This window comes from Elgaria multicarinata, chromosome 8 (assembly GCF_023053635.1).
Source record: "Elgaria multicarinata webbii isolate HBS135686 ecotype San Diego chromosome 8, rElgMul1.1.pri, whole genome shotgun sequence".
NCBI lineage: Eukaryota > Metazoa > Chordata > Lepidosauria > Squamata > Anguidae > Elgaria > Elgaria multicarinata.
Window position 1 is genome coordinate 96,148,523 of NC_086178.1, and position 15,452 is coordinate 96,163,974.

Below are 15,452 nucleotides of genomic sequence, written 5' to 3' on the forward strand. Positions count from 1 at the left end.
TTACTACAGAAGGAGCTTTAGTCTAAACTATGCTAGTATTTGGGGCGTTTGGGCCATGTCCCCTTTGGTCCCAGCCCATTTTGCCTTCAGTGGCACACACCACTAGAATGCCACCCCCAAGCGTTTCTTCCAAATTGAATCCAGCCCATGGACTGAAAGAGGTTGAGTGCCTCTGCCCTATATCAACACCTAAAATTGTACAAGAAAATATCAAATTCCCTGTTCCTAAAAAATAAATAATTCTACTAATTTCCCTATGCCAGATTGGCAGTTTAGCTATCCAGCAAATTAGACAAATGCAATAGCCGATCAAGGTTATGTAATATGAGCCAAACGGGCTATGTTAATAGCCAAACATATGCAGCAGTGAAAGCACCTTCAGAAATTGACAACTACACCTTCATACCTGAGATCACAGCAGAATAGGAACTCATAAACTGCTAGGGTCATGAGCATTCTTTATCATAAAACGTCTAGGGCCATTTCCCAGGGTTATGTCATAGCTTCCACATTTAGGCTTAATTCTTTTCCTGCACCATCTGTTTTTAAATGATACTCGCAGGTGGTTGGTTTACTGACAATCACCTCCTGCATTTTCTAAGATGCGTTGCAGGTTGACAAATGTTATCCTAATTATGTTGCATTCTTTAGAGGGTTGGTAACAGTAGGCGATGACAAAGAGAAAAAAGTACCTTCATTCGCCATCCAAGTACCAGTGTCATAAGGAAGGGGGGAGAATTAACCAACCACAGGTAACCTACAGCATCAATGCCTGCCGCTTCAGTAAGGCAAGCAAGCACATCTGCCGACATATTCTACTTCTGAAAGAATTGGCATCTTGTAGGCTTTGGGGGACCTCCTGCACTCTCCCAATAGTATGGCAGGGAGTTTTAAAAATTAGTCCTGATAAATGCCTGGAATGTTTGAGAGGAGATCAAGTGACAGCAGCATTCTAAGGCCATAGCTAGACAGGGTGATATCCTGGGGAGATCCCCGGGATCATCCCTGTGCATCTACATGATGCACAAGGGATCCCGGGAGCAGGGAGGGATGATCCCGAGACTGCAGAACGTGTGGGCGGGTGTCCCGGTTTGTCCCGGCTCCTTGCGGTTATTCACAAGGAGCCAGGACCTGTGCATGGGAGTGCAGAGCTCCTCAGGAGGTCTGCGCCCATCGGGGGGGGGGGGGGGAATGGGAAAAATAGTTAAAAAAATTTAAAAACCTACCTTTTGCGCACAAGCGTTCGTGAGCTCTTCTCCTTTAACAACAACAAAACCACAAAATGGCGGGCGCGAGATCCTCACCCCTCCGTCACGCTAGACCCGGTAGGTCTAGCTGAGGCCTAAGGCAGTTACAATCAGTTAGTTAGACTGAGGGAAGGATGTGGGTGGAGATGGGGAATTCATTCAGTTTGTATTTTAATCTGTTAACCTAATTTTGCACTTTCAAACCACTATGCTAACTGAAATGTAGCTGTCCTACAAAATGGGCACATTTCCATCTCTTGCAATGGAGTTCTCCCATCAAAAAATGTGTAAAAAATGCATATATTCGAGGAAATAACATTAAAATGCATTATATTAGGAACACTGCATGCAGAATCTATGTGTATATCAGGCCAAAAATGCATGGTTTTGAAGAAATATGCTCAAAAATGCCTGTGAATTTTCATGTGGACTTTTAAAAATGAATTCTCAAACTTGAGACAAACCAAACTAAAGACTGGAAAATACTCAGAGTTTCAGACAAACCGAAGTTAAGTTTGAAAAAAATCAGAAGCAGAGAGAAATAAAAACAGATATGTCCATCCCTAACTAAGGATGCCATGAATGAAGAGAGTTAGAGTCTGTGATTGATGACATTTAGTCAGAGGAGGAAGGAATTAATAATTAATGAGAGAATGTCTGTTTGTTCTTTAAAATTACAGACAAGGCAGAAAGGGTGGTTATCAAATAACTTGTGAATTATCATTGAAACAAGATGAAGTCAACTGATTCTACCATAAAACTTGCCTGCACTGGGGCATGACACTAATTAATAAAAGGGGGGGCATCATTTGATCAGTTAAAAACAAAAATCCTAGAATTTCTTAGCCTATTCATGATTACAGAATTGACTGCAACTAGGGATTTACAGATTTTGTAAAATCTATTCCGTCTGCATGGAGCTTTTTGTTCCATCAGGTGCTTTTCATTCTTTGCTCATTGGCAAAATTGATTCCCCCCCTAAAAAATTTTTTCAAATTTGCTCAAATTTGTACAAATCCCTCCCAAGATGTGCAAATTCTTCCCAAAATGTTCCCCACCCCCATGTATATTTTCATGTTTCAGCCTATGGAGAATATTTGTTTTCTGCTGCTGTCTTCTTATTTTTCTATGACTAAATTTGTGTAGAGCGCCAGAATTTAAAAAGTAATTCTTTATGATTGCAAAATTCTAACCCCAAAAAAACTTTCATGCCTGAAAATATATTTTAGATTGAGTAACCCTCTTGGGACAGGGACCTGTTAAAGCTCTTCTTTGCAAAGTGCCACATACACAGAGAGTGCTAATAATGTCAATAATAATTTCAATGTTATAATGCAGCAAAGTTCTCCAGTTTTCATGTGCTTCATTTAGGCTGAAGTCCCAACAATGTGCAATAGTTCATACACTGCCTTCTGGGAGAAGACAAGATTACCACTGGGCTCATACCTTGGCCAGGATGACAGGGAGGCACCATTGGCATGAACTAGTCCTTCCACATGGGTAGTACATCTGCTGTATGTATCCCTATTCCCAAGATGGTGGTGGCTCAAGAAGGTGCTACTCTCATCACAGCCATCAGGATTGCTGAGGATGTGAATCTATGAAGCTTATACTGAATGAGACCATTGGTCCATCCAGCCCACCCAGTATTACCTACTGGCAGCAATTGTCCATCCCCTGCTATCTGATCCTTGGACTTGGAGGTACCAGGGACCAAACCTGAGACCTTCTGCGTGCCATGCATGTGTGTTCCCACTGAGCTATGGCTCTTCCTCTAAGAAGATTCATCATCATCATGGCTTCTGCAATGGTAAGTCCTACCTTTCAGAGTTCTTTGTGGATAGACGATCATTTCTTTCATTTCATTTATTATATTTCTGTACAGCCCCATAGCCGAACTCTCTGGGCAGCTCACCAAAATTACATGAATGCAGCAGATCAAGCCATGTGATTTTCTGGTGGTGATCAAGCTGGGTTTGCTACTTGTGTGAACCAGCCCAATGCAAATGAAACATACATACATACATTCATAGCTGTGTGGATTCTGGAGAACGAGAGTCCCAGACAAGATGACAGAGCATCTGATATTGGACCAATTCATTGTTTACCAAAATGTTGTTGCATTTAGCCATAGATTCGTAAAGTAAGACAGGTTGATCCATGCATTGTATCTCCAGATGTCAACATCCTTCCTACTGTAACGGAGCATGTGCTAAACTCCATGCCATTCCCTGTCCGCTTAAATCCTGGTAGTTTTGGTGACCAGCAAGGTTGAACAAGTTCATTATCAAGATGGAGCAGGGAAGACACTCACTGTATAAGCCTGCAAATTAAACATATAAAATTGTAAGACCTATCTGTACCATTTCTGAAATTAAACATAAAATTCTTTCATTCTATAGTGTGTGTCGATGAAGAATGGGGTCTGTTTCGTGACTTTGTCCTGGGCCTGGTATAATGCTGCTTGGAGAGTGATGAAAGATATAATTTCTCCTACTCTTGGTGTAATAAGAGATCTGTCAGAATATGACACCTGGAATTAGAATTTCTGCTGTGATTAATCAAGTCCACTCAGAGCAGTAATGCTGCCATTTCTCACCACTACATAAAACCAGTGGGATGCGATATATGCGTAAGAAAAAGGCATTTCGAGAACTACTGTGGAAGCAGTTATCTTCTGCATTGTAAGGCATTTTGCCTGTGGAAAAAGTCTTGCTCCTGCTATCTACGTTTGAATTGATATTAAGAAGTGAAACTCTATGTCCAGAGACAAATTCTGTATAACTTTCTTCAGATTAAAAGGAAGCAGAAGGGGCAACAGTTCTTGCCAGATATGGCTTTCATGTCAGCATTCTATCTTCCATTTCTTCAGATATTAAAAGCTATTTCAGTAAATAAATCGTATAAGAATTCAGAAACACAGTTCTACGAAGTGTTAGGGGAAGAGTTAGGGGAATGAGCTATTCCATCCTCGTTATAAAACAAATACTCACGATGATCCCACTAATTGTGCTTTGTTAGAAGGATATTTAAACTTTGTACATTTGTTTTAATGTTTACTGTTTTCAACTTTTGTAAACCGCCCAGAGAGCTTCAGCTGTGGGGCGGTATATAAATGCAATAAATAAATATTTAATTTATACATTGTTACTTTTTTATATTGATCTTTTACGTTTATCTCACTCACCCAAGCAGATCAGGGTATCTTAGAAGCCCCCTTCCCCCAAATCTTCAACCCAATCCTTTGTGCCTTTAAAAGTAGCCTAACAAACACAAAATTAGCATGTGAAACTCTTCCCATCAACTCATTTCTATCTAAATGTTCTTACTCAAATCAGCACCAACCTTGTCTGTTCTCAACATTGGATCCTTCTTTTGTTATTCTGTTTAAACATCTTCTATTGATTTTCACATGTCTTTTTGTTCCACTTATGTAGCTTCTCTCTCTCCATTCCCAATATTATTCCCTTTGTTCCTTTTATATCATTCTTATAAACTGCCCAAATATCCATACAGATGTGCCCTTTCTCCATTTGTTCACATACAACATACTGAGGGGGGGGAAGGAGAAATAATACACAGAGAAAACTAGCTTGTCAGGATAAAGACTTCTAGCATAGACATATCCCTGGCATGCTAGTATTTTCTATGCAGGGAATTGTTTTATGCTGGCAGACCATTCAGTATGAGCTTCCACCTCTAGTTTGAAATGCTACTGAGCTGATGGGTGTTTATCATGTCATCTGCTGTTAGTGAGTGTCATTCTCTCAAGAAACTTTTTTTGTGAAACAGCAGCTACGCACACACACATATATGGTACTTCAACCACAAAGCCTCTTTCCCCAAGAATGCTAAAAAAAAAAAAAAAATCATCCATGTCTTTTCAGGGTGTTTGTTCAATGCAGACAAATGGAAATGTTCAAATTAATTTTATGGAAGCGCTCAAGTACCACCAGGCCATCTGTTTTGGGGATAACATTGTTTCCATAATACATCACAACCAAATTCCACTGCAGGTTTAGGCATGGTGAAATAATTTCAGACAATAGTTTGGCTTATTTGTTAGAGAAGGTGCGTATTAGGCTGTTCAGGGGATTTGGCAGAAACAAATATAGAACATAAGCTGTACATATTTAATATATATAGAAAAGTAAAATGAGATAAGAAGATCTACCCAAATAAGACAAAGCCAAAACAGGTAGGTATCGACAAAGACAACCTTGTTTTAACTTGTGCCTTCACTACTTGCAACCTGCCAAACCACCAAACATAAACATTTATGGCAAGGATGGGGAATGTGTAGCTCTTCAAGATGTTTTTTGGACTCAAAATCCCATCAGCCCTGGCGAACATGGCCAATGGTCAGGGAAGATGGGAGTTGCAGTCCAACAGCATGTGAAGGGCCACCGGTTCTCTGGTTCTGCTTTATGAGAAGCTATCAATAAAAACCTGCTTTTGCTGCCTGCCTGGGCCTGTAAAAATGACAAAGCAGGATGGTGCGCTGTCCTTGGCTTGGTAGGTGACAAATTGCACAGGCCTGCTTTCATGATCACATGAAGACTACATTCAAAGGAGGGGGTCATCTAAGAAGTGGTAGTCACTCAGCATCAGTACAACTTACTCTTCTTGATTAAAATATCTTATGGGGCAAGTTGCTATATAAACGATATTAAAAAGTTCCGCAAATTCAGTCAATAATGAGTTCGCCTGATGCTAATTGCATTCAAGAAGTTAGAGGCAGATATTGGTCTTGAGTTATGACTTAGTCACAACTTTTATTTTAATTACTGGCATAATAAGCGGTTAGATTGCGGGGAGGCATTTTGAGTCCCCTGGACGTATTGCTCAAGCTTGTCCAGTGGATGGTGAGGCGACATTCAGCTCACCCTTGAGCCCCCTATCCTTCTGATGAGGCCCTAACTAGTACCTTAGTAGGATCAGTATGGTTCCCCATCTCCACAATTGCCCAAAATCTGCTGTGTGGTTCCTAGTTCCCTCTCCCACCCTGCCATTCTATACCCACCAACATTGAGAGGTTTATATTGTTTTCTAGAATATTGTCGCTTACATTTACATCTTTAAGGAGATACCCAAGGGAAGGTGAAAAAGATGCCAACCGCCCTTGACAACTCTGTTTTAATTCCATGTATTTTAAATGTTTTCATATGTTTTATTGGTCTGTTGACTGTAATAAAAAGAATTGAATTGACAGACAGGTTACCATGAAAAAATCCTTCCTGGTACCCAATAAAATGATGATGATGATGATGATGATGATGATGATGATGATGATTTTTGTGCAATTTCATCAAAGCACTGTGACCTAGTTTGTATTCTGTAATATGCCATCAGGAATGCAAGAAAAGGGTTGTGATTGGGTGAGGAAGACATGTGTATAAACCCTCCAGAGTAGGATGGTGGGAACTATCCCCTCCCCAATGGCAGCCCCTTCTAAAATCTATCTCTAGCTACCACCATTACTCTCGGCTAGTATTTTCTTCTCTACTATTATAAATTCTGAACCTAGAAATGGTCCAGCTGCCTCAGTCAGTCTTGAGAAGTAGGTCAGCCAGGCATAAGTCAGGGCATATCAATGCAACAAACTCCTGTTAGATTCATACCAATTTGTTATGCCTTCCTCCCAACTTGCCTCCATACCTGTCCCACTGAAAGTGCTACCAGAGCAGGTAAACTTGGGGTATATGCATGGGGGAGCAGTGAATGTAAAGCTTTGCCTTATCCTGCTACCTCATAATGACAGGAAAGGCATTTTGCTCCCCAGGAATGACTTAGCACTTTGCCAGGTTATTGCTGTGGGCAACCACACACAATGCATATTGTCTCTTCAAGTTTCATTTGACGTTTTCCCATCTTGAAGGTCATCATAAATCAATACACAGAAACCCTTCTTTGTTAGTATTGCAATTCTCTGATATATATCTCCTTCAAATTCACGTCTGCAGAGAGGAACCAATCCAAGCTTTTATTGCCATTTTCTTCAATTGCTGAGGGACAGTGTTGAAATCTCCCATATGCCGGAGCTGGAAAACTGCACAGGAAGATTTCAGTTATGTGGGGACCTGGCAGATCTTTCAAGAGCTTCCCTACTCATTTACTCTGTCTCTCTCTTTTTTTAATCTTTAACCTTTCATACAATGGGTAGTATTCAGCTAGACACTAATACTAATGTAAATTAAGTTGCACTAGTGTAAGGGACTTCTAGCACAACAGCATTAGCTGGTGTGCCAAGTTTGTCATGCCACCAACCTGTTGTTCCACCTATCATGCTAGAGGTTCCTTACACTAGCACAATGTAATTTATTTTAGCTTTAGTGTCCAACTAGATGAGGAAAAAACATAAAGGGAACGCAGGACTGCTGAGGCCAGGTCATCCCTCACCCAATGTGCATTCGGCGTGTTATGTGAACAAACCCTGCATGCATGTTCAGAAATCCTGCAAAAAGCAGGGATCTCCATCTGAAGCCCTTTCTTCATACAGAAAATTAAAACACCTGGCTTCAGAGGGCAAGGGCCAGCTTTGAGAGGGGCTGCAGATAGGAATGGAAATTAGTTATTCCACCCCACCTACCCAGAACAAGTTGAAGTGCCTTCTGTTCTCACAGTGGAATCTTTGGATCCAAGCCATAACACATGTAACTAAAATGAAACACACAAATAAAAAATACCCCCTCAGTGCTAGATAAAGAACCTTGCCAAGTGTCCTATTCACAGCAAACTAACAGGCCTCTTAAGAACATAAGAACATAAGAAGTGCCATGCTGGAAGACCATAGGTCCATCTAGTCCAGCCCTCTGTTCACACAGTGGCCAACCAATAGCCTGGCCATCGGCCAGGGACCCACAAGGCAGGATATGGTGCAACAGCACCCTCCCACCCTTGTTCCCCAGCAACTGGTGCACACAGGCTTACGGCCTCGAATCCTGGAGATAGCACACAACCATCAGAGCTAGTAGCCATTGATAGCCTTCACCTCCAGGAATCTATCCATCCCCCTTTTAAAGCCATCCAAATTGGTGGCCATTGCTACATCTTGTGGTAGTGACTTCCATAATTTAATTATGAGCTGTGTGAAGAAGTACTTCCTCTTATTTGTCCTGGATCTCCCACCAATCAACTTCATGGGATGACCCTGGGTTCTAGTATTTTGAGAGAGGGAGAAGAATGTCTCCCTATCCACATTCTCCATACCATGCGTAATTTTGTACATCTCTATCATGTCTCCCCTCAGCTCTTCTTTGCCAAGCAAAACAATCCCAACTGATATAACCTTCCCTCATAGGGGAGATGCTCCAGCCCCTTCATCATTTTAGTTGCCCTTTTCTGCACTTTTTCCAGCTCTATAATATCCTTTTTTTTTTACTAGGTGTGGTGACCAGAACTGTACATGGTATTCTAGTATGGTTGCACCATCAATTTGTATAAGGGCAGTATGATACTGGTAGTTTTATTCAGTTTTATTTATGGTATGGCGAATAATAGAACTGCAGCTTTCATACTGGCGCATGTTGTTTTTGGATGTGATCCAGCCAAAGTTAAGACATTCCGTTCTTTTCGAAGGGAGAAGTTCCAGACACGTGATTCTTTCTCCCATTAAGATCAATCAGAATTTAAAAATTAAAATGAATGGCATTTAAGTTCATTTAGCAAATTTTAGATTATATTAGGTTATGTGCCTTCAAGTTGGCTTCAACTTATGGAGACCCTATGAATCAATGATCTCTAGTAGCATCTGTTGTGAACCACCCTATTCAGATCTTGTAAGTTTATGTCTGTATCTTCCTTTATGGAATCGATCCATCTCTTGTTTGGTCTTCCATTTTTCCTTCTACCTTCTATTTTTCCTAGCATTATTATCTTTTCTAATGAGTTCTTTCTTCTCATTATATATCCAAAGTATAATATCCTCAATTTGAACAATTAACAGATATTAAGGAAATTCAAATTAAATTATTGTGAAAATGACTTGTGTATCTGTCTACTCAGGAGTTCACCCCATTGCACTCAATGGGATGTACTGCCAGTTAAGTGTGCACAGAATTGCAGCTTATATGAGGCTGTTTGATCTTCAGTGTTTGATCTGCTGGAATGTTCAAAGCATAGTTGTGAACACAGAAGAAAACCATTTATTTTTTAAGGAGATCATTTAACCCCTGAACATCATGTTTCAGTTAAATAAATGGTGTTTTCCCACAGGGTTTATAAATATGCGTATTTGTATAAAATGTTTAATATATCATATCTGAATAAAACCCTTTGTTACATTGTAACATTTTCAATTTGTGAAGGGCAACTTGTAAGACCATTGCTTTCAGAAAGATGGGAAGACCCTTTGTCCTACCATGTTTACTGAAAAGGCACAATCAATGCATTCACAAGAAAAGGAACGCTGGAAAGATATATTTGCGGGAAATTATTTGATATAATTAGCTAGCTTAAGACTACAAGTCATACGTTTTTGTCTTTCAGCCTTTTAGAATTAATACAAAAACAATAACAATAACAACAACAACATATCCACATGAAGTGAATTCACACAAAATTTTACACCAGAATTCCAGAGTATACCAAGCAAAAGCACTAGTGAACCCTGCCTGTTTGGCTCTTCCTAGGAGAGAGAATAGCTTCAGTAATCAGAAAATCACCAGCAACAAAAATGTTAGCGTCATTTCTGAACCCAGCTCTTGACCTGTTGCTCCCAAACAAGCCAGGAATTGTAAATTGACCTCAAATTCTAGCTTCAGGCTCTGACTTGTTATGGCAGTGACATACCAAAAGTCCCTGATCAGAAGTAATATGAAGTTTTTTCCTGCTGGAGATTTCCTGGGCAGGATCTACACTACTGCTTATAATGGTTTATAATGGTTTTGACAACTGTTCAGACCCAGGACACATTATTTATTTTATTTATTTATTTATTTATTTATTTCATTGCATTTATATACCGCCCCATAGCCAAAGCTCTCTGGGCGGTTTACAAAAGTTAAAACAATGAACATTAAAAACAGATATACAAAAAATTAAAATCATCAAAAGCATAAAAACAATATTGATTTAAAAACAATACCATTTTCAAACTGTTTTTAAAGTGTTGTATCTTGCTTGGGTAGATCTGGCCCAGGTTACTAAAGCCACTCCCATTAGTGGGAGGAGCCAAGTGGGAGCAATCAGACTGTGTGCACTAGCATGTTTGTTCATGAATAAATCAAGATTCTACAAAATACTGGCTTATCATTTTGTGCGAATGAGGCCCTATATAGCTTATCATTTTAATTTACTTTGATGTTTGCAAGCTTTGAAATATATGTTCAAATTTGTATGCAAATTCCTGCTCCCAATTACATACTCATTAGTTCTTCTAGAATGTGATCTTAATATTCCCGAAGTGATTAAAAAATTCCCTAGGGCCATAATCCCATACCCACTTACCTAAGAGTAAGCCCCCATTGAACTCAATGGAACTTTCTTCTGAGTAGACATGCATAGAGCTGTGTTGTGTTTCTTTCCTTTTTGGTTGCTCAACAATGATACCTGATCTATATCGAAGCAGATTTTGAAATTATTAGAATGCAGGGTTGTTGTTTTTAAGGATCATGGTTGTTATATCTGGACACTTAACTTAATCATCCATACAGCACCTGTTGTTATTGAAAATGAGTCCATAGCAACTTACTGTATTTCTTCAATTGTAAGACGCCATCGATTGTAAGACACACATTAATTTCAGTACCACCAACAGAAAAAAAAAAACCCAAGACACACCCGCGATTCTAAGACGCACCCTATTTTTAGAGATATTTATATGGGGGGGGGGAGTGCATCTTAGAATCGAAGAAATAGGTAGTTCCTGAAATAAATTTTCCCGTGTAACAGTAATGCTACCCAATGCAGTAATGTTTCCACAGGGATGTGTACCATCTACATTCTGCTCCAAGAAAACCTGGATTCTGCAACTTGTATAAATGATGCAGAATGACAAAAACGCTCTTATTTTGCATGATTTAGTATGGAATGCTTACATTTTTGCATGACTTGTTTTGGTTCTGCTAACAATGAGGGAGTGGGGAACAGAGCCTTTCATGTCAGGATACTGAAGTTCTACCTCCAACCACTAGAAATCTATCAGTCACTTCTTTGGCTTCATTGCTTTCAAGTATATCTCCATAGCTACCAGGGCTAGAAACTTGCTTTTCTTCTTAATGGAAATGCAAATGGTAGGAAACGGAATTCTCTGCCTAATGTTTTGCATTTTTTTTCCTGTGGCCTCAGTCCCACAGAATTGTGCCAGACACAGAGCCCTGCTTCATTACTTCTCAGTTTCCGTACACCTAAGATTCACCTCAGGAGCACTTGCAATAGTACTTGCATTTTGTGTTGCAACACCCACCCTCTGAACACTTTACCAATTGACATTAGAGAAGCCCCCACAGTTCTGACATTCGGATGTCTTCTTAAAACTCATGTCTTCACGCAGGCTTTCCCTGGAGTGTGACCCAGCCAGCTCTGGTTCGTTACACACAGTCGAGCGTGCGCTTTTATCACCAATTAATTTGCATTGTGCTGTTTTTATTGTTATATGGATTGCTGTTTGGATGCCATTGTGGAAAGCAGTATATAAACGTGAACAACAAATAAATAATAAATTCAGACAAGTAACACATGCTATGATCACTTGCATCCCACTTCAACTAAGGTCATACATGCACAAAAGGGTGGAAGGGTGCTGTTGCACCGTGTCCTGTGTGTTGGTCCCTGGCCGATGGCTGCTTAGCCACTGTGTGAACAGAGTGCTGGACTAGATGGACTCTTGGTCTGATCCAGCAGGGCACTTCTGATGTTCTTATGAAGCTGGCTCCCATACGCCTGCCCCTAATTAGCTGAGGATCCATGGATGGAAGCTGGTGCTGCACATGTGATTCCTAATCCTACCTAGCAGTGGGATGCTGCATATCCAGAGCTTACTTGAGGACATAAGAGATAGTACTGGAGCAGGAGGCCAGATTAAGTAAGACTATCATTATGACGCTCCTCTAACCTCCTTCAATGGAGAGGTGGATAAAAATAAATGAATGGATGACGGCTGGTATGTTGTATTACTGTAATATGATACAGAGGCTATACACCTTTTATGTATTTTAATTATTATATCTTTCATTACCATCTGACACCTTCAGTACTTGTCCTGGAAAAGAGACTTGCAAGGCTAGATCTACACTATTGCTTTATAGCAGTATTGAAGTGCACTGATAACTGTTGGGGTGCAATCCATATTCCATATAATGCTTTCATCGTGTTATTTCCTGCTTTTTATTCTGCATGTGTAATGATTTGACACAAGATGTAGATCTGGCCTAACGGCTGAGGAGTGCTGAGCCTTACAGGACTGTTTTCTACCTGAACTTGCATAGGATTGTGCCCTAACAGCACAAATCTCAAAAGTGGGGTGACCAACCATTATTTGTTTGCTCATTTGTCCCAGCAGTCTTAGGGGCAGTCCCAGCTGCAACCTGAAACCTTCACATCACGTGGTAGAATTTGAATGTGTATAGTCTCCTCATGCATTTCATCTTAGACTCGGACCATTCAAATTTCATGTTTTCATTATCAAGTCAGACTTCCTTTCTTTTTCCTCTTCTCCCGCCTCCCCAACCTTGTCTTGCCTGACGAAGAGATCTCAACTTCTCAGAAGTTTGTACATTTATGTGAATGAATTGGCCTAATAAAGTCATTACCTAATACACATTTTGGTGGGGGCGGGGGGTTGTATCATATCACTTCTGAGTAAAAAGCAATATGATACAATATGACAAAAATCCCAAAATCTGTATTAGGGTAATACCTTTGCAAAGGAAGCGAGGCAGGTGGCTACCAGGAGGAGGGCCTTCTCTGCTGTGGCATCTTAGCTGTGGAATGAGCTCCCTAGAGAGGTTTGCCTGGCACCTACGTTATACTCTTTTCAACATCAGGTGAAGATCTTGTTATTTTCCCATCATTTTTACAGATTATCATCTCAGTCTTTTCACTTCACTGTTTTAAATCTATATTTTAAATCTGTATAAATCTCTGCACTGCTGCTTGGTTTTATCCTAGTTGTGTTTTTAAATTGTACTTTGACATTGTGTTTTTATATGGTGGCTTCTTTTGTTCTGCAGATTGTATTTGATGGTTTAATTCTTGTGAACCACCCAGAAAACTTCAGCTATTGGGTGATATAAAAATGCAATAAATAAATAAATAAATAAAAATAGAGACTTTATTAGGAAAAGTCCCACCCTGTTCAGTTAGGCTTACTCCCAGGTAAATATGTATAGGACTGCAACCTAAATCATGTGCATTACTATAAAATCATACACAACATATTTGATACTCAATTAAACCATCCATACTCAAAACACAATATCTAGTTAAACCAAAAAGATGACCACCCTGTTGCACTTACATTCAGATAACAGCTCTGATGGAGGGAAAGATAATCTGCAAAGGGGGCTTGTTTGAAGGAAAGCAGTGCCCCAAAATGAATGAATTACATTTGCTGTGAAGCCTCTATAATGCGAAACAAAATGTGGCACGTTACCAGCGTATGAAATAATAAAACAGCTGCAAACAGCAACAAAGATCAAGGGTGCATATGGGTCAATTATCAGCATAATTCAAGCCCAAATCCTCCAAATAGCATTAAGAGCCCCCTCCAGGTAAATGAGATACAGCCAATATAATTTCAGCCAAATTGGTCCATTGGCTGATAACAAAGCTCAGCATAATCAGAAATAATTGATTGGTCTATAAAAATTCCAGAATGTTACGTGAAGTGTCAATAAAAGTGGTGATCCATTGTTGCTATTCTCCCCTCACCAAGGGAAGGGAAAGCTTATGCCAACCAGATGATCACACTTATAACCTGCACTTGGAGTGTCCCGTTCACAAGCTATTTTAGGCACAGAGGAGGGAAGGAACAGGCACCCTTTGCTTTTACCATGTGAACTGAAGGCTGCCTGAGTAAAAACATAAGAACATATGAAGTGCCCTGCTGGATCAGACCAAGGGTCCATCTAGTCCAGCGCTCTGTTCACACAGTGGCCAACCAGTTGTCAACCAGAGACCAACAAAGCAGGACATGGTGCAACAGCACCCTCCCACCCATGTTCCCCAGCAACTAGTGCACACAGGCTTACTGCCTCGAATACTGGAGGTAGCACATAACTATCAGGGCTAGTAGCCATGGATAGCCTTCTCCTTCAGGATTTTTTCCAACCCCCTTTTAAAGCCATCCAAATTGGAGGCCATCACTACATTTTGTGGCAGTGAATTTCATCGTTTAACTATGTGCTGTCTTCAGCTGGTTGTTGTTGTTGTCGCTGCAATATTTATTCCAGTTGGTTTGAAGAATTCAGAAATGACACATGGCTACACATATATTTTCTTGAGAACTGCTTACAGTTGTTGCTAAAGATAGCCTTTATTGTATTGTAATGAATATTTTTAATTCTGTAGCAATAAGGCCCAACATGGCAAATGAGATGTTCACTATCTGCTAAAGTAAGAATCTAGCAGGTACACCCCTGCCAACACATGGTTTTTAAAGTAAGAATAAAAAAGAGCTTTTAACTGTCATCTTCATTTTGCTAAGTATCATTTTCTTATGCTGCAAACTGCACCATCTGGTCCAACTATACCATGTTGGTTTTCTGGACAAATGAAGAGCTTGGTCAAAATACTCTTCCCACCACCCAACACCTACAAAAATACCTTTGTGCACCTTACGTGCTGCTACTTTGGTTTTGGGTTGTTGTTGTTCTGTGATCCTAACCAAACAGTGATCCTGTAGTGACAGCAATGAAATCAGAACACTATGTTGCCAATGACATTGTCACATTGCCCATATGATGCCAATATGACAACAGGGCAATGCCAGTAAGCCATTTGAGAGTGAGGGCAATGCTTCCAGGATCAGCACATTTCCCCCCTTTTGCAACTCACCCCAACAAAATTGCTAAAGGACGACCACTTTCCACACCTGTCACAATTTATTTTTATGAAAAGTGCTTCTCTTTGGCTGAGCCTTAGTTGAATAACATCACCATCATTGTTGATTATGTGCAATTGCACTTAAGGGAACAATCCTATGGCCCCTAGACATTCTCTGAGGGGCCATAAAATACTAGGGATTCCCCCTCTGAGGTCAGAGAC

The 15,452-nt window shown here is 40.2% G+C and overlaps 1 pseudogene; it reads right to left on the reverse strand.

Moving 5' to 3' along the window:
• The window catches only part of LOC134402319 (ATP synthase F(0) complex subunit C3, mitochondrial-like), a 76,236-nt pseudogene that overhangs the window by 8,463 nt on the left and 52,321 nt on the right, over nt 1-15,452 (reverse strand).